Consider the following 26,451-nt stretch of genomic DNA (forward strand, 5'->3'; position numbering starts at 1 on the left):
TCAAAAATATAAAAGAATGATGGGAACAAGATAATTTCGAAGGTTCCAAAATGTTCATTTTCGTGTCCAAAATGAAGCTGTTGAAAGAACGGATTCTTATATGGAATAAAGATCACTTCAAGAACATCTTTAAAGAAAAAATAGAGATAGAAGTGAAAGAAAATGATTTAAATCTAGAAGTAATTAAGAAAGGCATGAATAATGAACGCTATTTGTTAGAAAAAGAATTGCTCGCTAAATAGGAAGACATATTGTCCAAAGAGGAAAGATTTTGGAGGTAGAAATCTAGGGAGAAATAGTTAGATGAAGGGGACTAGAATACAAAATTCTTTCATGATTCCACCCTATACAATAGATCAAAGAGCAAAATAACTAGTATTAGAAATAAATTGGGTATCCTCACTAAAAATCCAAGCAAAATTGTGGATACCTTTATGACACGCTTTCAGGAAATTCTAAATAATTATGAAGGGTCTAATAGAGAGGCACAAGCTAATTTACTCAAATTTATTCCAAAATTAATTACTCCTGAGGATAATAAGATCCTAAATAAATCTATTACCTTGGAAGAAGTCAAAAAGGTTGTTCTTAATATGAATCATGATAAATCCCCTGGCCTAGATGGTTTTCAGGCCTTCTTTTATCAAAAATGTTGGGACATTATCGGAGAAGACCTTTGGAAAGCCATTGAAGGCTCAAGGAATGCTGGAGTGTTGTTATCAGAAATCAATTACTCCTTTCTAACTTTGATCCCCAAAAAATATGAACCTAAAGCCACTAGAGATTTCAAACCTATTTCTCTTTGCAACACTATTTATAAGATTTATTCCAAAATTTTAATGAATAGACTTAAGGTTTTGCTCTTGAAAATAATCTCCGAGGAACAAACAGGTTTTGTCCCAGGTAGATCCGTTCTCGATGGCATCCTTACTATTCAAGAAACTATTCATTCTGCTTGCAAGAGAAAAGAGCCAAGCATGTTCATGAAACTAGACATCCAAAAAGCCTATGACATGGTTGATTGGAGGTTCTTTTGTAAGGTGCTTGAAACTTTTGGTTTCTCGTATCAATGGATCAATCTTATTTTCAAATTCATCTCTACTCCCAAAATTTTAGTCCTTATTAATGGGACACCTGAAGGTTTTTTTTTAAATATCAAGGGGCATCAGACAAGGAGATCCTTTATCCCCATCCCTCTTCATCATTATGGTGGAGGCCTCTGGGAGAGTTGTGGCAGATGCCTACAACAATCAAAAAATCTTCAGTATTAATGTGGCTCGAAATGTGCCCAATATCACACATCAACAATATGTTGATGACATGATCCTGCCTGGAAAAAGTACAGTCATAGAAGCTTTGAATCTAAAATCCATAATTAAATCATATATGGTTGCATCAGGTCAAAGAGTAAATGAGTTCAAATCTGAGATCTATTTCTTAAACACTAAAAAAGATGTAGAAGATCAAATTTGCAAGGTAATGGGTTACAAGAAAGGTCAGTTTCCTTGTAAATATTTGGGCATTGCTTTAGAGAAGGGCTCGAAATCCAGCAAGGTCTGGCAGAATACCTTTGAAAAATTGGATGCTAGGATTGGAAGTTGGAAAGATAAATGGCTCTCAAAGGCTAGAAAAAGTACAAAAATTAAATCTATTTTGTCAACCATTCCTACCTTTCCCCTTTCTTGTCTCCCTCTCTCTGAGAGTCATTAAGTAAATTTGAAACAAAGCTTAGGAACTTCCTTTGGAAGGATTGTGAAGAAGATAAAAAATTGACACTTATTAAATGGGAAAATATATGCAAACCCAAGGAGATGGGTGGTCTTGGGATTAAAAATCTTCAATGGCAAAATGAAGACCAGAAATGGGCTAAGATATTATACAATAAATATCTTAATGCGGATGACCCTTTGTCAATTTTTAGAATGAGGAACCTTCCCAAAGGATCTAAAAGTTGGAATTTTATGACAAAGTGTCATCATTTAATTTGTGAATTTCTAACCTGGGATGTAGGAGCAGGTGATGAGGTCCTATTTTGGGATGACTCTTGGGATGGTTTCCCTCCAATTATCTCTAGGCCCTTCCCTAAGGACCTCAAAGATAAATTAGTTTCTCTCCGGGGAGTCAAAGTAAGTAATTACAAGATTAAAATCTCTTTGGAAGGTTCATCCAAATGGGTTTGGAAATATTTGGATGGGGTGGGGGTAGATTCTCAGACAAGAGAGGCCTATGAAAAGATTTTGTTTGATAGGACAGTTAAGCAAACCGAGAGGAAAGATGAACTTATGTGGGCAGCTTCGAATGATAGAAAATACAACGTTAGAAATGGATACAACATTCTGATACATTCAAAAAGATGGAATAATGTAGAAATTCCTCTCAATCTTTGTTGGGATACAACTTGTCTACCCAAGGTAGGTTTCTTTCTATGGCTGGCCTTTTAGAATAGAATTTTGACGAAAGAGACCAGAAATGAGCTAAGATATTATACAATAAATATCTTAATGCGGATGACCCTTTATCGATTTTTAGAATGAGGAACCTTCCCAAAGGATCTAAAAGTTGGAATTTTATGACAAATTGTCGTTATTTAATTTGTGAATTTCTAACCTGAGATGTAGGAGTGGGTGATGAGGTCCTATTTTGGGAGGACTCTTGGGATGGTTTCCCTCCAATTATCTCTAAGCCCTTCCCTAAGGACCTCAAAGATAAATTAGTTTCTCTCTAGAGAGTCAAAGTAAGTAATTACAAGATTAAAATCTCTTTGGAAGGTTCATCCAAATGGGTTTGGAAATATTTTGATGGGGTGGGGGTAGATTCTCAAACAAGAGAGGCCTATGAAAAGATTTTGTTTGATAGGAAAGTTAAGCAAACCGAGAGGAAAGATGAACTTATGTGGGCAGCTTCGAATGACAGAAAATACAGCATTAGAAATGGATACAACATTCAAATACATTCACAAGGATGGGATAATGTAGAAATTCCTCTCAATCTTTGTTGGGATACGGCTTGTCTACCCAACGTAGGTTTCTTTCTATGGCTAGCCTTTTAGAATTGAATTTTGACTAAAGACAGGTTATACAAATTTGGATTTCAAGGCCCTTCCAAGTACGTGTTATGTAAACATAATAACAAGGATTTGGACCACTTATTATATAGTTGTCCATTTTCCCAATCCTGTTGGGAATGGCTTAGATTCAGGTTAGGGTGGTCAACCCCTTTGCCAAGATCCTTTTTTGATCTCCTTAAAGGATGGCCCGCAAATATGGTAAAGGGTATTTACAACAAGCTCTAGAATATCTACCCAGCTATTGTGTCCTGGGAAATCTAGAAGGAGAGAAATAGACATATTTTTAGAGACATTGAAATGAAATTGGAAGCATTATTATTAAAAATAGAGGCCAACATTGTGGAAGTTACTAATGCACATCTTAGGAAGTCTAGGAAAGAAGAACATTCCTTTTCATCTTGGAATGGCCTCATGAAGAAGAATTGGATCAATCTAATAAATCTACCTCTAGTATACACTAATAACAACAAGGAGGCCAAAGAAACTATAAATGGTCCCCTCCCCTGTATGGATGGTATAAACTCAATTTTGATGGAGCAGCTAAAGGTAATCTGGGAACAGCAGGAATTGGTTGTATCATACATGATGATTCAAGCAATTGGATTGCTAAAAAAGCCATGTCGATTCAACCTACATTCAACAATTTAGCAGAATTAGAAGCATTGGAAAAAGGTCTACTTCTATGTATGGAGTTAGGATTGACAAAAGTCATAATAGAAGGTGACTCCTAGATCATCCTAAATGCGATTAGGAAATGTGCTAACCCTAACTGGGTCCTAAATTCTAAACTTAGCAATGTCCTCATTCTTCACTGATTCTCTGATATGTCATATATTCTGAGAAGGTAACTAGAAAGTGGATTATTTAGCGAACAAAGGAGCTGATGGTGTTAATTTCTTGATTATTAATGGAACATAGCTTATACATTCTCTGCTTTTTTCATATCCCTAGGTTATGTTAAAATATCCCCCTTTGTTTGTTTTGTTTATTTTAATTAATGTTACTTCTTAGGATTGTCTATCCTCTTAGGTTATAGTAATGTAGATCATTATGATTTTGTGGAGCTGTCTTTTATAGGTCATTAGATGATGGTAGTAGAATTATAGATTCTAATGTTGTGCTTTCATGGATAGCCCCCCACTTCTGCATATCATTAGGAAAGGTGGAGACTTGTTTCCTTCTATTGTCGACATGGCTTTGTTATCATTTTTTGGTTTTGGCTTATCCTTCATGCCTCTATGTGTTTAGCCCGTGTTTCGGCCTGCTGGTGTCATCAAAGCATGAGGTCATGCAAGCAGGCTTCTAGACCCTTTGATTTTTTTTTTTTATTCTTCTATGTCACTGTCGAGGCCCTAGGTTTTTTCTATCTTTTTCTGCAACGAATTCCAATGTATATGTCTTCCACACAATAGAGGCCCACACCATGGCATTCTATGGAAATGTTAAACCAGAGCGGTGGAGCAAAATTCTGAAACCCGCTGGATGACATGGCTAGGATTACCGTGAGCAGAGTAATTGGAGAAGGAATCTTTGATTATAGTTTTACATGGAGGATGAATAGTGATATCATCGGTTCCTTCATTGGATGCATGGCTAGAGCGAGGGTGGATCCAGGAGCCATCATCCGACTCTATTGCAACATTTTTAATCCTACCTAGAGGAAGGGGTTCGAACAGGCGGTTAAGAGCATTAATGACAAGTTACACATTTCTCTACCAAAGAAATACATGGAGCTTCCACCAGGGTCTCCAGATCTAGAGGTTGCTTATCGTCATCCCTCTTTGGTCATTCGTAAAAACTATGCATTCTACAGGGAATGGCCAAAGATGGAGGCCAGTATCCACTTCCTGCTCTGATGGATGGGTATTGTTGAGGATGAGAACAAATTATGGTTAATCAATTACCTCAACGCCTTTAATGAATATATCCAACCTGGGGTTACCTTTGAGAATTTGGATACCCTAAATTTCTATATGCCAAATACGGAGAAGACAAGCAGGGCTAAATTTGATTTTGAATTTCCCCCAAATTTTCATGTGGAGAATCCAAATGAAGTCTCCGAAGTCATTATGGTATATTGGAAATAGGTGAATTCAGGTGCCCAATTGGATTGTATGTAATGTGCATGGAAGTAGTAGGTTGTATGTAATGGTTTTTGTTTTTTGGTTTAGTGATTAAGAAATCATGTTATAGTTGGCGTCTTGTACTGAAGACTATAATTTTTGTTATATATAGCAGTAATACTAAACTCTACATGTATGTAATACTTTGATATGGTTGTATGGAGTATTTTGGTAACTCCCTTAATATGTGTTTGGCATAGGCGAATTATAATGGTAATAATATTTTTAATGACTTTCTATTAATGTTTATGTTCCAGAAGATTTTCATGGTGTATGTTTTCCCAAATCATGGAGCTTGTTTTAATTTTCGCATGAGTTTTTAGTTTGTAATTTACTCTTATATGATTCAATGTCTGGTATTAATGGGGTTCTATTGAAGGATCAAAATTTGGTAATCTGCATGCCACCAAATTAGTTGGAATTATGGTTTTGCGGTCTTGATAGATTCATGGTGCTCTACTTCTAATGATAATTGAAAATCTAAGGCAGTTTGTAGTTAGGTTATTCATTTAGTTTAGTGGGGATATTCCATTTGAATGATTATCTGTAGGTGGTCTATTCTGATAGATATTCAGAGATGATATGGCGATCCTCTCTCAATTGGGCTATGATATTATGGAGTATGAATAATGAATTATGAGGGCCCTGGTAGTTTTACCCTCCTTTTATTATTTCAGTAATCTTCATATTAGTTCTAGACTCTATGATATGGATTGAGCTATTATATTGTCTTCTCTTAAATCCTAAATTATTAGTTGATATGCTATATAGTTGTATTATGGTGAGCTTCTTTATGTGCTGGTTAGCTTAGTAATACTATTTAAGGTGTAGGCCAGTGTATGGAGCTGCAAGTGAGTGATGGCTACGAGCCTATTTGTTTATTTTTTGATACTCTCTCTATTAGGGAGGTTTTTCATGTTTTGTGAATAATAGATGTTATTTATTAGTGATTTTTAGGTATAAGATTAACATTAGAATGTTAGGCTAACTCTTTTAAATTTCTATAGGAGGTTATTTGGGTAGGTGTCTAGTTTCTCCTTTATAGGTTAGGCCTAATTTATCTTTATTTTAAGTAAGTGTATGTTTTCTCTTCTCTTGGATTCTCAAATAGACTTCTTACTAAGAATTCTTCTAACTTTAATTAGAGATAAATAGGAATGTTGCTTTAAATCATGTTATTTCATTAATCGGCTTGATTGGAAGTGAACAAACAGGGATAAAATGTATTCGGATTCAGTTTACGAAAGAGAAGTATTGTTTCCTCGCCAAGAGGTTACTGGAAACTTTAAGGAGATGTATTTTTATCATTTTCATTCATCAAGATCTAAGATTGTAATATTTATAATAAGGATATTTTGACTGGGGTATGCCCCTTTTAATTTGTAATAATAAAGGACCGTGGTCTCGGGCTAGACTGGACATTTTCTTTCCTACTAGTGCCCGTTTGAACGAGGGAACGCTATTGTATTTAAATTTTATTCTAATCAATTATTATGGCCTTGGCCGTTTATTGATAAAAATTTTTTAAAAAAAATACTTGCATCGAATTGGTTGAAATCAAAAATATTAATCACTAATTAAGTACAATTGATTGCAATAGTATAGCCTACAACAAATACAATAAGAATGATGTCAATATAGTCATTGGATAAGAATATGCCTTTTACTTTATTTTTTACTATCACCATGAGACTAATTTAAAATTACATTTGTTTAAAAAGATTGTGTACTTGGAACTTGTAGTGTTTTATTTGAGAATCTTTAAAAATAAGGATTAAACATAAACTAACATATTTTTTGGTTAAATAAAATTTATAAACATACATATATCATACATGACAATTGTAAGTGGAAGACTTAACCAACAATCTTAAGTTTCTAAAGTCTATCATTGCTCTCAAATGAATTCATTTTCCATCTAGGTGATTGACATACAAAATTATTCTAATTACTACATTTGCATTTAATATGATGAACATTTTAATGCCCAAGTACAAGTTGTTACAAGCTAAGCTTGTCATTGCACCAAAAGATTGACATGTTAATGCTTAACACAACCACTAGACTTATAAAATGCGTGAGGTAGTTAATTTATTTCATGAATTCCCAAGGAGAACGTTGGTAGTTAGTCCAACAATCCACCCCTTGGCATTACCTAAGGAGATTTGAACCCATGATCAAGCTCTGATACCACTTGTTTTAAGCTAGGGTTGTCATTACTACAAAAGTGAACCTTCCAATGCTTGATACAACCACTAGACTTATAGGACACACTAGGTAGTTGAGAAATGTCATGACTCTTGAAGGGGAATGTTGGCAGTTAGTCCAATACAAGTTCCTAAATGATTAGTCATTCTAGTTTAAAATATAACATTAACAAGATAACTATTCCAACTATCATGAAAAATGGTTGATAGTCAATCTATTCCAAACTGGGAAGATGCAGACCCCAAACAAGTATCTCAAACACCAACTTACAATCTCTAAAAAGTTTGAAAGTGTTCACTGTCCAGAGAATGATGAAATAGGTCAACATTGTATGATGAAACTCCCTTTTGGGTGCAATAAAATGCATCATCATATGATGGAATGTCGAATAGTGGTAAGATAATGCACCAGTAACAATATAATTATTTAGGATAAAATGAAATCAATAAATACAATAATGTAAACTAGATGAGATTAGTTCATTAGCTAAATAGTTTGACCCTAAGTCATTCAATACAAGAGAAAGAGGGGCTCCCAAACATAACTCTTAATAAAACTCAAGTTAGATTAGCAAAACTCAAATAAGATAAAGGGATGTTGATACTAAACTCAAATTACACCAAGGAAGTATGCAAGTAATCCCTCTTTTGTGATGTGTTTATTAACTTTAATTTTGTAATGTGAAGGCAAATTAATTAGATTGATTGAGATTGCAAGAGGCGTATATCGTAACTAAGCACGTGGAAGATCAAATGTAAAACATCAAAGTAGGAGCTATGGAAAAATACATACTTTAAGAGAGGAAAATAGATAGAAGGAAAAGAATGTTGATTTTCCACCACCTATGGGTCCTGAAATAGAAAAAGCTTCCCTTAGGTCATAGGAAACTTGAAAAACAAAACTAGGTCAATCTTTAATTTTGCCTAGGTACAAGTCAACATGATCAGCCTATACATGGATGTTTATGGGTTGATAGACATGTTCTTGAAGAGGAAAAGTGTAGCCAACCATTTTTTTGCAAATAGATCTTGGTTGTAGGTTTCTAGATATGAATTCACAATTTTGATAACCTGTTATTGTAAACTCAATTTGTGCACTTCTCTAAACCCATCTATCCAAGGTATTGCATAACTTGAGAAACTTGAATGGCGGCTTAGAGCTCCCTATGAGGAGCTCTTAGCTAAGCCTTAGAGACATAACCATTGCTAGTAAACCATGCAATGGGAGATCCCTTAGACAAGAGCCAAGAGAGCTCTTAAACATGCAATGCAAGAATGAATTATGCTATGATGAAATGCAAGGATGCAACTAAGTTAAACAAGATGAATGTGTTACAACCATTGCTAATTAGGATATGTAAGCTATGTTATAACAAAGGAAATCAAGCTATTCGAAATGAATCTAGTGCTAAGATGAGGGATGCAAGAATAAGGTAAGAAGAATAGAATTTCTCCTCAAGTGCTCCAAGAAACCTATAGCATAACATTAGCTCAAAATAGGATCCCTAGAGAAGGAAAGAACTCTCTCTTTTAAAAGTAAATTAATGATTGAGATCAAGATCAAGAAATGGATGATCAAGGGTGGGGGTTGACCTTTGGCATGATCCGTGTGCAAGATCAAGTCAACCAATGAAAAGGAGTTAACTTTTCATGTGAAACAAAAGCCTTTTTATTTTAATTTGTAAATAGGAAAAAGACTTTATGTGTACACATTGGGTTAGAAGAATGGGGTCTTTTATTTAATTAAAAGAGGACATGTTCTTTTAAATAAATATGGACTTACGATAGTATAGTCAAACTATAGGTTAAGATCAAATAAATTTATTTTTAGCAAATTGGCCTAGGCAAATGATTAACTAATTTAGCCAAAATGTTGAGAAGGGGACTAATAGTCTATATGACCATTTTTAGGTGAATAAATTTGCCCCTCTTTGACTAATGTGTGATTGATCTGGGAACACATGCATCAAATAATACAAAAGCCAAGTTGGCAACAAAAGATAGGGAGATTTGATTCTGAAGAACAAAATGCAAAATGAGATTGCAAGTCTTGAATGTGTAGCCTGGTAGTGATAGTACTAAACACTAGGAGAGAGAGATGATATTAGAACTCAAGAAGACTATTAACATTAAGCAAAATAGATAGATCGAGAACAAATGGAAAGGTCAAGCTTATGCTCCTGAGAAATAGATAGTTGTATGGTGCAGGAGCACCCTTCCAAGGGCTCCCACCATCACATTTTTGTTGTGTTGAACTTCTTATAAGAAGCATTTAAGTAAAATAAGAGCTTGAAGCTTATTTTGTGTGTTTAGGCCTAGTCTAGGTCCTAGAAGTTCAATTGGTCCTTGTAAGTGGCATAATGCCTCAGTGTATGTTGTCATCCTTAGAGCATTGATTTGCTATGAGTTAGAAGTTTGGAATAGGAGTTTTTGTTGCAATATGAGCAAATGTGTGCCTTAGGAGGACCTACATTTTGGTTATTTGAGTGTAAGGGCAAAACTTGCTTGAGCAATAAAAAGTTGCTCAAAAGTTGTCATCATGAGATCTTTGCCTAACTGTGTGCTTAGAGGTCTTAGGTGGTGTAGTTGGTGGATTTTTAAGCCCAAGAGTGCCTTGGGAAGACCTAGCAATGGTCTTAGTGATGTAAGAGCAAAAATTGCTCGAGTAACAAAAAGTTGCTCTAAAGTTGTTGAGCAACTTTTTCTTTGTGAAGGCTTAACCTTGTTTAAGTGGCTAAGAAGCCCTAACTCAACACACTTACCGAGAAGGAGGCTATTTAAGACCTTAGGAACCCTAAATAAAAGGTTTGAAAATGTTATTGCATGGCTATAGTATGGATATAGCAGACTGTGCCTAAATTTGTAATGACAGTTACTAGTTTTTAATATGTTTTGAAGTAGATAGAAAAGTGTTTGTGGATTTGTTGGATGGAATAATGTGTATAGTGATAATTCTTCCTTGTGTGTGCATTAGATTAGGTCTTTTCAAGTTGTGCAAGTGTTTTGTTTATTTATTTCAAAGTAGACTGTGTTCTACCAGAGTTGGAGAGCTTTGTAAATATGGGGTTGTAGATCTTGTTTCCATCGTGGGCACACCATGGCAGTTTGGATTCTAGGACTACAGACCATAACCTATAAATATGTGCAAGCAGGGGCTTAGAAAGTACATGCAAACATTTATTTGGCCTTGCCCTAGGCAGATACAACAGAGCCCAGCTGGGAGCAGACAACAACAAAAGGGTCCAAATAAGATAGAGGAGTGGGTTTCAAGACAAACCCTTTGGAGGGAGTCAAGAAGAGCAGTAGGAGGTGTAGTGTTGTGGAAGAGAGGATTAGAGAAGCCTTGGAAAGTGTTGTAAAGACTAGGATAGCAAGGAGATCTAGAAACCCTCACATTTTGGCATAGGCATTTTACAGTCATATGGAGGCTCAAGACCCTAAAAATCATTAAGGTTGGTCATTTGTAAAAAATGTTCTTAAGACAAAGTGTGATGAATCCTTGAAGGAAAGGAGTTAAAAGCCCTACAAAACCAAAAGGAGGTCTGATTGGGGCTCCTCTGGTAGCCTTATTTGTGAAGAAACCCTACAATTAGGTGAAAGCCCAATCTTGCCAATGCATTGAAGAGGTGTCAAATGACCCAAAACTACCTTGGAACTCACCAAAACCTTTATTAGAGTTTGGGAAGGAGTTAGAAGCCTAAGAGGCTTTTATAAGCCTATGGAAGGGATAATACTAGGAAAAAAAATGCTTGATAGGTTGTTAGAAGCTAAAGCTATACTTGGTGGTTAGGTTAGGCTAGGTCAGGGGATTCTTTGAGGAGAGGAAAATCCTATAGACCTTCATAAGTGTCTGGAGAACACTAAGATCCAAGTTGAGGATTAGGAGCATAGACTAGCTAGTTTATCCTAGCCTCCCCATCAAATTAGTATCAGAGCCTACAAAGGTGTCGAAAAAAGAAAGTGCAAAGCAAGGTGAATGTTGTCACCTAGTGAATCCAGTGGTTCAAACACAATGGTGACCAATGTTAAATTGGTCAAGAATGTCGAAGAATAAGAAAAAAAGGTAGAAGAGTAAGAGGAAAACAACAAGTCTTTGAGAGAAAGATTGGCACAACTTGAATAGTTGTTGAGCAAGGTCTAAGACATAGCAGATAAATTCAAGGAAAAGATAGAGCAGAAAGAAGAGAAAGAAGCCCAAAGAGAAAAAGATTCAGTTGGAAGAAGAAACTCCAACACCAGATCCTAATTTACCAAAAGAGCCTTTCTTGAAGACAATCAAGGCAATAAATAGCAAAGCCTTGGAAGGCATTCCTCTATTCAATGGCAAGATGGATCTAGACCTCATCATGGAATGGATTAAAAGAATAGAGAATCATTTTGAATGTGATGGTGTCTTTGATGCTCAAAAAGTCAAAGTGGCAAAATCCAAGTTAAGAGGTACTGCTCTAACCTGGTGCAAGTTTGTTCAAACAAAGAGGGGAAAAGAAGGAAAATGTCTCATTGTCACTTGGAAAGGAATGGTGGCCAAAATTAAACAAACCTACATTCCAAAAGATTATGAAATATAGTTGCATAGAAGAAGACAGAATTTGAGGCAAAAAGATATGGATGTGCACTCTTATACTGAAGAGTTCCAAAAGCTATGCTTAAGGTCTAAGGTGGTAGAAGATGAAAGCATCATATTGGCAAGATATTTGAATGGACTCAAGTGGTATATTCAAAAAGACATGAGCCTTGACACTCCTAAAATAGTTCATCAGTGTTATCAAATGGCCTTAGAGGTGCAAGAGAAAAAAAAATAAAGCAGGACCATACCTTAAATAATAGAGGAAGGGGTAGAGACTCTAGAGGAGGTCAAAGAGGTGCTTCTAGTAGAGGTGGTGAATCAATAAGCCAAGGGGAGAGCGGACTCTTGGAACAAAGTTCAAAAATTAGCACAACAGGATCTTTTGGTGGAGGAAGAGGTTCTTGAGGAAACAGAGGAAGAGGAGCAGGAAGAAGCAGCTCCTACTTTGTCACCATGAAGTACTATCAACATGGATAGCTTGCCTATAGGTGTCTTGACAAACCATCAGTCTCAAATAATGAGAAGAGGGTAGCCTATACCCGAGAAGATAGCAACAGCTCATGCACTAATGAAGTCAACAAGTTAGAATCATAAATGGGTGAGAACCTAATGTTCAAGAAGGTACTTATAAAGCAACCTAATCAAGATGAACCCAAGTAGAGAAGAGCTCTTTTTAGAATCAGGTGCAAGATACAAGGCAAAGTTTGCAAGGTTATAGTGGATTTAGGTTCTACTGATAACATCATAGCAGAAGAAGCAACAAAGAAGCTAAAACTTACAAAGGTTCCCCATGCAAACCCTTACAAGGTGACTTGGTTGAATCAAGAGTAACGTGTGCTAGTTAATGAGCAGACATGGGTGGAGTTTTCAATTAGAGGCTATAAAGACAAAGTGCTTTGTGATGTCTTACCCATGGATGTTGGTCCACCTCACAATAGGTGTATCATAGTCATGCTTTGGCCCATGCTTAGGAATAATATATTCAAACTAAGGACTATTTTTCCCACTATGAGGTGCATTTAATCTTGTCAACCCAGGGATGTATACTTGAAATGGTTGGCACAATATGCACACTAAGTCTCTTAATGAGTCACTAAGCTTATGCTGGAGGAAAGTAAAATGCAAGGAAAAGAACTTACACTATTGATGCAGGAAACTAACACACTTAACTCTATGAATACTAGAAATACAATGAAAGGCTAACAAATATTCCAACTCAGTTCATCCACTACAACTGTTCTCACATATGTTGCAAGAAGGAACTTACAACTTCTAAAATACTAAGGATGCTTGGAAATAAATCTATTCTAACCTAATCTAATCCACCTTCCAAGTGGGCCCCCTTGGTTGGCTTCCACTAAACTACTAACACAAGATAGTAGCCAAAAACTTAATTCATTACATTTTAGAAATTCATTACATAACACAGAACTATAAAAACACAACTCACTGTAAAAGTTAACAGTCTGTTCTCATAAACTCTTTCTTCTAACTGGCTAAACTAACACACTTGGGTCAATTCATATATATAGGATATCAACACTTGTTCCCATAATAGAAAAGTAAATAACCTAGCTTTAAATCTGCAGGAGAGAAAGAAGGAAAATAACAACTCAAGGCAGGAAGAAGAGATAATGGTTTAAGGCGGGAATAATAAAGTCTGAACATCCACTCGCCATAGGGATAAATGCAGAGAATACAATAAGTCTTCATAGCTCCTCCATACTCACTATCGTGTCCTTTGGAACCATTGCAACTTTCCTCCACCATGGCTACATTTTAGCGTTATTTTCTCCTTAAATGCTATAGGCACTCATCTTTGAATTCTTCCAATCATCTTTCAGATTCATTGCTAATAGGTTAGTTATAATAGAGAGACATGTTTGCAAATAAACATTTATCAAATTAAATTCAAATATAAGAACACACATTTTGATAATTATATGAAATACTGCATAATATATATAATGCTAGCAAAAGATGGCATAGTATCTACCCATAGGTTTATCATAGGTTTTGGTAAACATAGGTCCACAAATGTTTTGACAAAGATAAAACAGAGTATCAACAAGTGTTTAAAAACTATCATGAAATAAAGGCAATATTTGGCCTCATCATCTACCCCCTGCTAAACTAATGCTTGTCCTCAAGCATTGCACTTTCTTGTTAATGACTTGAACTCTCCAATCTTAGTCCTTCCTTTCCTGCTACTCTTGAAGGTATAGTAAAATCCTCTTGTTTTTTCTCAGACTTCCCTTATGTGATCTTCCTAAAGCTTGTTGAGTCTATCGACATTAATTTCATACAAAGGCCATAGGAGCATTGGAGGCTGCATGGTTAGGGGACACCATAATTCTAGTCTGGCCTACTTTCCTAATTCTAGATACTTTGGAATCCTATGAAGTGTTGCCTCCAAGTTGATGGGACTATGTGGTTTTGACTTTTTAAGTGATTCAGGCAATCTTGCCCATCTACTCCTAGCACCAGTCATAGCTCTCTAGAAAGCAAAGTAGGGAAAATTCTCATAATTAGCATAAGCCTTAGCTCTGGCAGCAAAGATCCTATCCCTTACTTCTGGATTCTTCTTTCCATAAGTTAATGTGAACCAACACTGAGAACTTCATTTGGCTTGCTACTCTTAGCTCTTAAAGGCAAGGGTTCTGTCCTTTCCTCATCCCTATAATTATTCAGCTGCCTGTCATAGTTTGCTTCATTGGACATCCAGGACATGAGGGATCTTAAATGTATATCCCCTATATAGAGAAAGGGATTCCATTGAGTCTTTGAAGGGATAACAAAATTATGAATGTATAATTCACAAAGTAAATTCTGCTGCTAGGGTGGCAGAGTCTGATATAGTCCATAAAATTCTTGTGTTGATTTGAAATTTGCATTAATATCCTTAAGAGTTAACATTAATTGAAACAAAAGAAGTCGTTCTTTTAAATAGAGAGCATAAACTCTTGGTGGTGGTCTACAAGTAAGTGCCTGATCAGCCAACTTGAGGGCATGATCCATCCGTTGCTTTGGACTTGCTAATTGTTCCTTTAAATATGCGATTTATTCACCTTGAGATGCTATAACTTTATTCATCTTTTTCCTCGCTTCTCCCCACAAGGCCTCAACAAACTTATGTTGTCCAAACAATTGAAGAAGAAGTTTCTGTAGCATAATAGAACCACTGTCTTCTTCATGATTTCTTTTCCTCTTTCTCTTTTCCTGCCATAAATGTTCTACAAAACCAGTAATCCATGTTGATTTATGGGGAACTAGGGTAGTGTTTGGATTAACTTGCTCAGGAACTATTTCATCCCTACAGCTTGAAGTACCTAGTTGGTCTATTGGGGTATCATTTGGATTTTATTTGATTTCATCCCTACATTCCTCATTAGGATTTTTGGGAATACTTGTAATTTTAGGATGGGTAGGAGATTGATTAGAGACAATCTGCATTGGGGATTACTTAGTAGATATTTTGGACAAAGTAGAATCTTTAGAAACTTTCCCTCTCATCCTAGGGATTCTCCTTATGGGGGTTTATTTTTGTATGACAGCCTTTCATCTGCCTTTTCCTTTGGGTGTCTCTGTTGTAGGACTTTTCTTAGTTCTCTTCTGTCTCACAACTGTAGGGTTTGGTTCTTCCTTTTCCTAAATAGAGATTTCTTCTTGTAGTTTTTGTTCCTCTTTGCTCTGCTAGAAGTAGGTTTTGGGGTTTCTTGCATAGGTGAAGGCACAATTTCTTGAACAAGGATGGTTTCTTGCACATTTTCTTGGGTAGTTTCAGCTTCAACCTCTTGGGTATTTTGTTCAGTAGGCTCATTGGTGGGGACATTTTTCTCACTAGGCTATTCACTAGGGGTTGCTTGGGGTTGTGGAGTTTTGGCTTGCACAAATTCATCCAATGTCATGGAAGACACATCCCTAAGTGGCCTTTCTATCAGTAATTTAATTAGGGCATGATGGGTAACGAAATTATATTTTCCTTTTTGAGTCTCTTCTGCACTAATACAAAGCATATTATACAAGAAATTTGGAATTTTTACTGAAAGATTATGCCTTATACAACTAAGTAATTTGAAATGGCATGCATGTAAGTATGAGAATCTACCTTCACATGTAAGGTACCTAATAATATGCATGGCTAATTCAGTGTATGGTGGCAATAGTGACATTCTCTTGCAACCTTGCTTTGTGATGTCCATTTGAGGATCAGTCGGTCTAGTAAATTGAGCTCTTACTGACCTCGCATTATGTGTGATGGGATAATGTTCTCCAACTATAGGTAACCTAGTTACTTTAGCAATGCATTCCTCTATTGCAATCACTATTAAACCCCAAATGGAAGCTTCGCCTTCATCAAATGTCCTTGTGAATTATGTGGCTACCTCTTCATCATATGTAGTCAAACTCAAGAAATACCCTAGCCATCCGTATGTATTAAACCTTCTTACAACCTCTACATCTAAGAGCAACACAATATGTTCCACTGGTTCTCTCCTCTGTAGCTGTCCACCCATTTTCTTAACACTTTCTCTATCTGCTATGTTTTCCCCCTTTTGAATTCAAGTTGCTTCGTTGTTTTACAGACTCAACTCACATTTCTTTGTTTTAACAGGCAATTAATGTCATAACAATTTTTTATGCACAATAATTTGGCTTTTAATGAAGGTAAATCATGAATATGTGTGAGAATCATCTGAAAATGGGGTTCATATCACATAAAATATAAACACAAGTCACATCACAACTTGACACAAAAAATCATTCAAAAATAAGGGGTACGACACCTCACTTGTGTACTTATGGCAATTAAATTCCAACAATGAAGGAAATATGAAGATTTGAAAAAATCTTTACAGATAAATAGGAATGCCATTAGATATTAGTGACCTTCCCTGCCCCCTACTAAATATGGACAAGTGTCCACACTTGTCAGACCTAGTACAAGTAAGGGATTGGCATAATGCCGCCATCATATAAAGTATGTAGTATTAAAAAAAATTGATGGAATTTGCGAACTATAAGTGAATTATAATTTTAAAATGTTATACTTGTCAACTGACCATCATACATACCAAAAAAAAGGTGGTGAAAGTGATATCAAAATTAGCAGCATCTATCAGCATCTCGTGGGGTTTATTGAAAACATGAGAAATTGATGACATGGAAAGTGGGTGGATGGAAGATAGAGAAATGAGATGAGGTGGATGGGTGGAAGGTAAAGAGATGAGATGGAATGAGAAAGTGAATGAAAAGTGAACTTTATATGGACATAAAATCTTGATTATGAGCATGCACAAAGAAACTAATGTTGAAGAGCGACAGGCAGAAGGTTGACACCTTTGGTTGTAGGAAGAGTTACCTTGTTTGTATTTGAATTGGGCTGTTGGAATTGCTATAGGAATTCCTCCTTTGTTTGGGGTTGTTTATATAATTTGAGCCTATGAACATTGACTAATAATTTGAAAGGTACTGGATCAATGGTAGTTAGTTGAACAACTCCATTATCAAACACATGACTAATTTCATATGGTCCCAACCATCTTGTCTGCAGCTTTCCTGGCATATCTTTAAATATGGAATCATATAGTAGTGCCCAGTCACCAACTTGAAATTGTTTACTAATAATATGAGAGTCGTGCCATTGTTTCCTTTGTTTTTGTATAAGTCCAGTGTGTTCCAAAGAAGCTTTGTGCATTTCATCCAGAGAATTAAGATGTAGAAGACATTCTGTTTGTGCTACAGGAAGTTCAATATCCAATGCCAATGTTATCCTTAGAGTTTTGTGTTCAAATTCAATTAGAAGCATTGCTACCTTTCCATACAAGAGCTCAAATGGTGTAAATCATGTAGTAGTCTTCCAGGTTGTCCTGTAAGCCCAAATAGCTTCTTGTAATCTACTGGTCCAATCCCTATGATGTAAATAAATTATTTTTGTTAGGATGTTCTCGAGTTCACAATTTGTGACCTCTGCTTGTCCATTAGCTTGAGGATGATAAGGACTGGATTTTCAGTTCTTGATGTTTTATTGTTTCATTAACTCTGAGATCAGATTAGAGGTAAATTGCACTCCTTGGTCAGTGACTAGCTCTTTGGGTACACCATAGCGAGTAAAAAAAAATTCATATAGAAATTCAACAACTTTTTCATCATGAGCATGTTTCATGGCCTTGACTTCAACCCATTTTGTTAGGTAATCAGTGCACACAAGAATATAAGATTTCCCATTAGATGGAGGATCAATTGGACCAATGAAGTCCATGCCCCATTTGTCAAATGGTTTTAATGCCATTTGAGGATTAAGAGGCATTTCATCTGTTCTTGTTGGTCGACCCATCCTTTGACACTTGTCACATTTCCTTGTATAGTTGGTTGCATCTTTGTGAAGTGTAGGCCAATAATAACCAGTTGTCAAGATTTTTAAGGCTATTCTTTTTGCTGTAAAGTGTCCTCCACATGGTTCATTATGACATGCTTGTAGAATATCACATGTCTCATCCTCTCTCACACATCTTCTCATAACTTGATTAGGTCCAGCGTAAAACAAGAGATTATCCATCCAGGAGAAACAAAAGCTTTTCTCTACAAGCAACTTCTTTTCCTTGTAAGAAAAATGTTCTAGTATTTTATTGGCTGCAATGTGGTTAGCAATGTCTGCATACCATGGAGTTTGAACAACAATATGAACTAAATGCTCATATGAAAATGCATCATCTATCAAAGTAATGTCAGTATTATCATGATGGATTCTTGATAAATAATCAGCTACAACATTGGCTTTTCCAGGCTTATCAACAATAGTTATATCAAATTCTTGCAACAACAGTAACCATCTTGCTAATCTGTCGGTTATAGCAGGTTTATTCATGAGATATTTAATTGTTGCATGATCAGTATAAACAAATATACAATAGCTAGTTATGTAATGCCAAATTTTTTTTAGGGCATAAACTACTACTAGCAGTTCTTTTTCTGTCATTGTGTAGTTTAATTTTGGTCCATGAAGGCTCTTACTAATATAATAGATTGCATTTTCAAGATTTTGGGATTGTTGTGCTAGGACTGCACCTATGACATAATCAGAGGCATCTGTATATATATGAAAAGGTAAATTCCAATTAGGGCCTTGTAAATTTGGGGCTGTAGTTAGAAGTTTCTTAAGCTGCAGGAAGGCTTCATCACATTCAGATGTCCAACTAAAATTAGCTTCTTTTGTGAGTAACTTATTCAAGGGACTAGCTATTTTGCTGAAATCTTTTATGAAACATTTGTAATATCCAACATGTCCTAGAAAATATCTTACATCTTTTGATTTTGTAGGTATGGGCAATGTTTGAATTACCTCTATTGTAGCTGGATCCACTTGTATTCCTGTAGCTAATATGAAATGACCAAGTACCATGCCTTCCTGCATGGGCATGAAACACTTTTCACTATTAAGTGCCAAATTATGTTCTTGACACCTTACCAAAACCTTTTCAAGATTCACCATTGCTTCCTCAAAAGTGATTCCAAATGTTGTGAAGTCATCCATGTATATTTCCATACAATCATGTGATATATCAGCAAAGATGCTAATAACTGCTCGTTGGAATGTTGCAGGAGCATTACATAGACCAAATTGTAAAATAGAGTATGCAAAAGTACCCCATGGGCATGTGAATGTGGTTTTGTCTTGATCTTCAGGAGCAATACTGATTTGGTTATAACCACTATACCCATCTAGAAAATAAAAATACTTTTTTCCAGCTAGAGTGTCCAGAACTTGGTCTATAAATGGTAAAGGAAAGTGATCTTTTTTGGTGGCCTTGTTCAATTCTCTATAATCTACACAAATTCTCCACTTTCCTCCCTTTTTAGGCACTATGACTAGGGGTGACACCCATCTACTATCAGATATAGGATAAATAAAACCAACATCAAGCAATTTTTGCAATTCAGTTTTAACTATCTCTCTAAGGCTTTGATTTATCCTTCTCTAGGGTTGACGGAGTGGTAGACAACCTTCATTGATGTATATCCTATGGGTGCATAGTGTAGGACTCAATCCTTTCATATCATTATAGTCCCATGCAAAGACCTTTTCATGCCTTTGAAGCAATTCTTTTAACTGTTCCATCTATGTGTGTGTGTTAATTTGGGATTAACATGGAGATTATGACCTTTAGTTAGTTCAACAGTAGTGGTGGACTCTATCATAGCAACTTTAGAGATTGGACTTGCTTCTAATTCACATGGTAAGAGTGGATAAAGAATATTAGGTTCTTTGAGAAAAGTACAATTCTTATCACATTCTTCATATGTGATTAATTCCAACACAGAACTTTTAGATACATCTTTTTGTACCACATAACTATTAGTGAGGATACTCTAAAGTACTAAATCTTCCTCTTGCAATTTTAGAGAAGATTGTCTATGTAACATCATGAGTTGTACTATAGAATTTAACTTTTCTTCTTCATCCCCTGAATCTGGCCAAACAGATGTGCTCAAATCTAGTAATGGTTGGGCTGTAGGGTATAAATCAAAATTCTTTGTTGCTTGGCCATTTGATATGGTCATATTCCCTGATCTACAACTTATATTTGCATCAGTTGTGGCTAACCATGGTCGACCTAGGATGACAGGGTAACCAGATAGATTAACTTTGGGGGATAAAATATGAAGTTTGCAAGATATTCTAGAGAATCTAAGGTTACAACTATGTTTTCTATCATCCCATCAGGGGTGACAGTAGAACTATCTACAAGTTGTAGAATTGTTGGTGTAGCCCTTAGTCCTTCTATTCTCAACTTCTTCATAGTATCCTTGGTCATGACATTTATAGCAGCTCTAAGATCTATTAAAGCATTTTTAACAAACTGACCATTTATACTGACATTCACTACTAGACTTCCTAGATCAGAATATTTTGGTGTGATCAATTTCCCTAACATGATGTAAGCCAATTGTCCCACGACATGGACTGTGGTGGGGTCCTTTTTCTTCCTTCCAGGCTTCTTCAGGCAAGCATCTCTAATGGCTTTTCCATAAACTGGAACATCCTTAAGGGCTTGAAACAGGGGTATTTGGACATGAATGTTTTTCAACTGATTAACAATATTAAAAGGTTATTCCTCTGTTTGTTTAGGTTTCTTCTATATAAGCTTTTCTAGAAAAGGAAGTTCCACTACTAATTGAGCTAGGGTTGACATGGTAACATTGGTTAGGTCAACTATTTCAGCAACTGAGGGTTCTGATGCTATAGGAGGGTTTGGTATTTCAGTTATAAGAGGCAGTTTAGGCACTGGTAAAGTTGTACCAGATCTTAGATGTATATCTACAACACCCAAAGCATAAGAAAGATATTATTGAGCATTAGCACTATACATGGGGCTGTTGTGGTTGTTGGCTAAGGTTGTGCAGGTAACTATGTCTACTTTTGAGGTCCAAGATTTGTAGATGGTGGCATTAGAGCAGGTTGTTGAGCTAGAGGTGGTAATTGTGGAGTACCAGTATTTTGGGTAGGCCATTGTTGAGATCCCCTCCATTGGTTCGTAGACTGCCAATTCCCTTGGGGTGGTTGCCATTGGTTCTACTAGTTCTGCCAATAGTTTTGTTGGTTTTATCATTGGTTACTCTGTTGGTTAGGCTAGGGTGGTTGGGAATTTTGAGGCCATTGAGATTGTTGTGGGTTGTTTTGCCCAAAATTGTTCCAATTAGGTTGATATTGTGGAGGACCTTGGGGATTACAGTTTTTCCATTGATTGCCATGTGAATTTGAATTTTGCAAAGGGTCCTGAGGCATACCTTAACATTGGGCCCATGGTCAGCATTGAGAAATAAATAATGCTTGCTCATCATCTCCATCTATCTTGATGTACTCAGTTGGAAGATGCTGGTTCTCCATGTTTGCAACTAGTTTACATTGGCAATCCTTCTTTTGCTTCTAGCAATGAGGGCAATATTCAGCTAGTTGTAGCTTAGCTTTTGCATACTTCTTCTTTGTAGTCATTGTATCAAGATGTGTAACGACATCATTGATGATGTCTTGTTTGAAATTTGGCAATAGGTTAGATATCTCGAGCTTTGAAATACCTTGACTAATTCCTTCGGTGACTGTGAAACGAGGTCCTCAGCCTTTCTTCATGGTTGACCTTGAATAGTTTTGACAAATCTTCTTGAGGTTTTCCCAGGAAGCTTGATATACATCACCACCAGCCATCAAGTCTAGTGCTTCTAGATAGTCATCATTCACACCTCTTAGAAAGACTAGCTTTTGTGAATCCTCGGACAACACATGTTGAGGGTTCTTCTGCAGTGTATATAAGAAATGTGAAACATAATATTCTAATGTTTCTTCCTCCTTTTGAGATATCCTAAAGACATCATCTCTTTTTGAACCAAATGCTTTGTAATACTCTTTGTACTTATGCAAAAATAGAGTTTGCATTTCATCCCAAGTTCCTTTGCATTGGGTCCTAAGCCCATGAACCATCGTAGAGCTGATTCTTTCAATGTTGCTAGAAACAATTTGAGTTTATGGGCATCAATGTTGTAGTCAAAACTACGACAAAGTATGTCAAATTCAAACAAGAAAGTATCAAGGTCTTCAATTGCAAGGCCATATAACTTTGGAAGGGCAGCTGCAAGTATATTCTTGAGATTATCAATATTTACAAAGCTTGGGAGAGAAAATGGAAAAGTAGGTTGTGCCATTACTGGAGGTATTAGATTATGAGGTTGTTGCTGAAAAAGAACATTGGGTACTGAATGATTAACAACTGGTGGATTCAGAGTAGTGTTATCAAGAAAACTAGCCAAAACTTCAGTAAAAGGTTGAAGACCACTTGTATCTATTGGTTCAACTCTTGATGATGATGCTGTGGGAAAACTAGGGCTTGTGTCTTCAAAATGTAACTCAACTTCTTCTTCTTCAATTTCTTCGTTCAAATTAATAGACTCCCATGGAAGAAATCTACCATATTCATCTCATCATCTTCCTCTTTGATGCATGCAATTGAACTTTTCACACTGGTGAAAGAAGCTTCAAAACTAGAAATTTCTAAAAAAAATCTTTATCTAAGAACTATGACTCAAAAAATGCTCCTAGCTTGACACCATCCCTAGCAATGGCACCAAAAATGGTCTGCCTCACAATAGGTGTATCATAGTCATGCTTTGGGCCATGCTTAGGAATAATATATTCAAACTAAGGACTATTTTTCCCACTATGAGGTGCATTTAATCTTGTCAACCTAGGGACTATACTTGAAATGGTTGGCATAGTATGTGCACTAGGTCTCTTAATGAGTCACTAAGCTTATGTTGCAGGAAAGTAAAATGCAAGGAAAAGAACTTACACTATTGTTGTAGGAAACTAACACACTTAACTCTATGAATACTGGAAATATAATGAAAGGCTAACAAATATTCCAACTCAGTTCATCCACTACAGTTGTTCTCACATATGCTACATGAACATTCACGAAGTGCGATGCTACAGGAAGGAACTTACAACTTCTAACTACTAAGAATGCTTGGAAATAAATCTATTATAACCTAATCTAATCCACCTTACAAATGGCCCCCCTTGGTCAGCTTCAACTAAACTACTAACACAAGATAGAAGCCAAAAACTTAATTCATTACATTTCAGAAATTCATTACATAACACAAAGTTCTGTAAAAACACAACTCATTGTAAAAGTTAATAGTCTATTCTCATAAACTCTTTCTTCTAATTGGCTAAACTAACACACTTGGGTCGATTCATATATATAGGAGATCAACACTTATTCCCATAATAGAAAAGTAAATAACCTAGCTTTAAATCCACAGGAGAGAAAGAAGGAAAATAACAACTCAAGGCAGGAAGAAGAGATAATGGTTTAAGGTGGGAATAATACAGTTTGAACATCTGCTCACCATAGGAATAAATGCAGAGAATATAATAAGTCTTCATAGCTCCTCCATATTTGATGTCATGTCCTTTGGAACTATTGCAACTTTCCTCCACCATGGCTACATTTTAGCGTTCTTTTTTCCTAAAATGCTATTGGCACTCATCTTTGAATTCTTCCAATCATCTTTCAGCTTCATTGCTAATAGGTTAGTTATAATACAAAGACATGCTTGCAAATAAACATTTATCAAATTAAATTCAAATATAAGAACACACATTTTGATAATTATATAAAATATTGCATAATATATATAATACTAGCAAAAGATGGCATAGTATCTACCCATAGGTTTATCATAGGTTTTGGTAAACATAGGTCCACAAATGTTTTGACAAAGATAAAACAGAGTATCAACAAAGTGTTTAAAAACTATCATGAAATAAAGGCAATATTTGGCCTCATTAGATGCATGCCATCTTCTATTGGGAAGACCATGGAAATTTTATAGGAAGGTGATCTATGATGGAGAGGAGAATGCCATTTCTTTCAAGAAGGATGGGAGGACTTTCAAATTTTAGTCCTTAATAGAGAATGGAGAGGGAACTTCTAAGCCACCTAGTGTGTTCCTTAGTAGGTGTAAAGAGTTCGTGTAAGCATTACATGATGAGGAGACCATAGGATGTGCTACCATGGAGAAGCGAAAGGAGGAAGACAAGAAGTCGTAGGTAGAACTACCATTGGAAGTGCATCAAATGTTGGAAGAATTTAGAGATATAGTAAGTGATGGAACCTTGCCACTCTACCCCCAAGAAGAGCTATAAGTCATCAAATTGACTTTGTTCCTAGTGCATCTCTGCTTAACAAAGCAGCCTATAAGCTTACTACTGATCAGAATAAGGAAGTCGCAAGACAAGTGCAAGAATTATTAGATCAAGGGATAATCGAGAAGAGCATTAGTCCATGTGCAATCCCAATGGTCTTAGAATCCAAGAAAGGAGGAAAATGGAGACTTTGCACAGACTTAAGGGCTATCAACAGGATCACTACTAGGTATAGATTCCCAATTCCAAGAATAGAAGATTTGATGGATTGTTTAGGAGGTGTTACGTACTTCACAAAGTTGGATTTAAAGAGTGGTTACCACTAAATTAGAATTAAGGACGGTGATGAATGGAAGACTGCTTTTAAAACCACAAATGGATTGTATGAATGGCTTGTAATGCCATTTGGGCTTACTAATGCCCGAAGCACCTTCATGAGATTGATGAATGAGGTCTTGAAGGAATTCACAAGAAGATTTGTAGTGGTATATCTAGATGATATACTCATCTATAGCAAGACAAAAGTAAAACATCTTGAGCATTTGAGGTTGGTTATGAAGAGACTCCATGAAGAATGATTAGCCATCAACCTAGAAAAGTGTGTGTTTATGCAGCAAGAGCTAGTTTATTTGGGCTTTGTAGTGTCCAAAGGTAATTTGAAAATGAACCCAAGCAAGGTGGAGGCAATCTTGAATTGGCTTGCCCCTAAAATAGGAACTGCATTTAGAAGTTTTCATGGCTTGACACAATTTTATGAAAAGTTTGTGATGAACTTCGGTGGGATTTGTGCACCAATACTAGATACCATCAAAGGAGGATTGAAAGCCAAGTTCAAATGGACTGAGGCAGCTGAGAAGGCATTTCAAACATTGAAACAAGAGGTAGCTACAAAACCTATCTTACTCTTACCTACTTTTAATAAATTGTTTAGCATTGAATGTGATGCAAGTGGTGTAGTAGTAGGGGGTGTATTGAGTCAAGAAGGACGGCCTGTGGCATTCTTTAGTGAGAAATTCAATGAGGCAAAGAAGAAGTATTCAACTTATGACTTGGAGTTGTATGCATTGGTACAATCTCTCAAGAAGTGGAGGCATTACCTTCTACCCAAAGAATTTGTTGTCTTTACTGATAATCAAACTTTAAGCTATATAAACACTCAAAAGAAGTTTAGTAACACACATTTAAAGTGGATGGAGTACCTCCAATCCTTTACCTTCACAATCAAGCACAAGAAGGGACAACTCAACAAGGTAGTAGATGCCTTGAGTAGAAAGATTTTGACTGTCCAAGAAGTACAACTACAAAGAATTGGGATGGCAGGTTTCACAAATTTATATTAGGAGGATGAAGACTTCTCACAAGTCTACAAGGTGTGCCTGGAGTTTGAGAACCATTGTTTAAAGGGTTATTGTTTAAAGGTAATCAGCTATGTCTACCGAGGGGATCCATGAGGGAAAATCTGATTCAAGAGAAGCATAATGGCAGCTTGAGTGGACATTTTGGCATAAACAAAACATTGGAGTTAGTACATAGATACCACTTTTGGCCTAAGCTAGCAAGGGATGTATGGAGATATGTTGAACAATGTGGAATATGCCAAAGAGCTAAAGGAGGTTCAAGCAATGTAGGACTCTAGTAGGTTTCACAAATTTATATGAGGAGGATGAAGACTTCTCACAAGCCTACAAGGTGTGCCTATAGTTTGAGAACCATTATTTAAATGATTATTGTTTAAAGGTAATTAGCTATGTGTACCTAGGGGATCCATGAGAGAAAATCTG

Source organism: Cupressus sempervirens, chromosome 1 (assembly GCF_028749045.1).
Source record: "Cupressus sempervirens isolate cs-2001-9-10 chromosome 1, ASM2874904v1, whole genome shotgun sequence".
Lineage (NCBI taxonomy): Eukaryota > Viridiplantae > Streptophyta > Pinopsida > Cupressales > Cupressaceae > Cupressus > Cupressus sempervirens.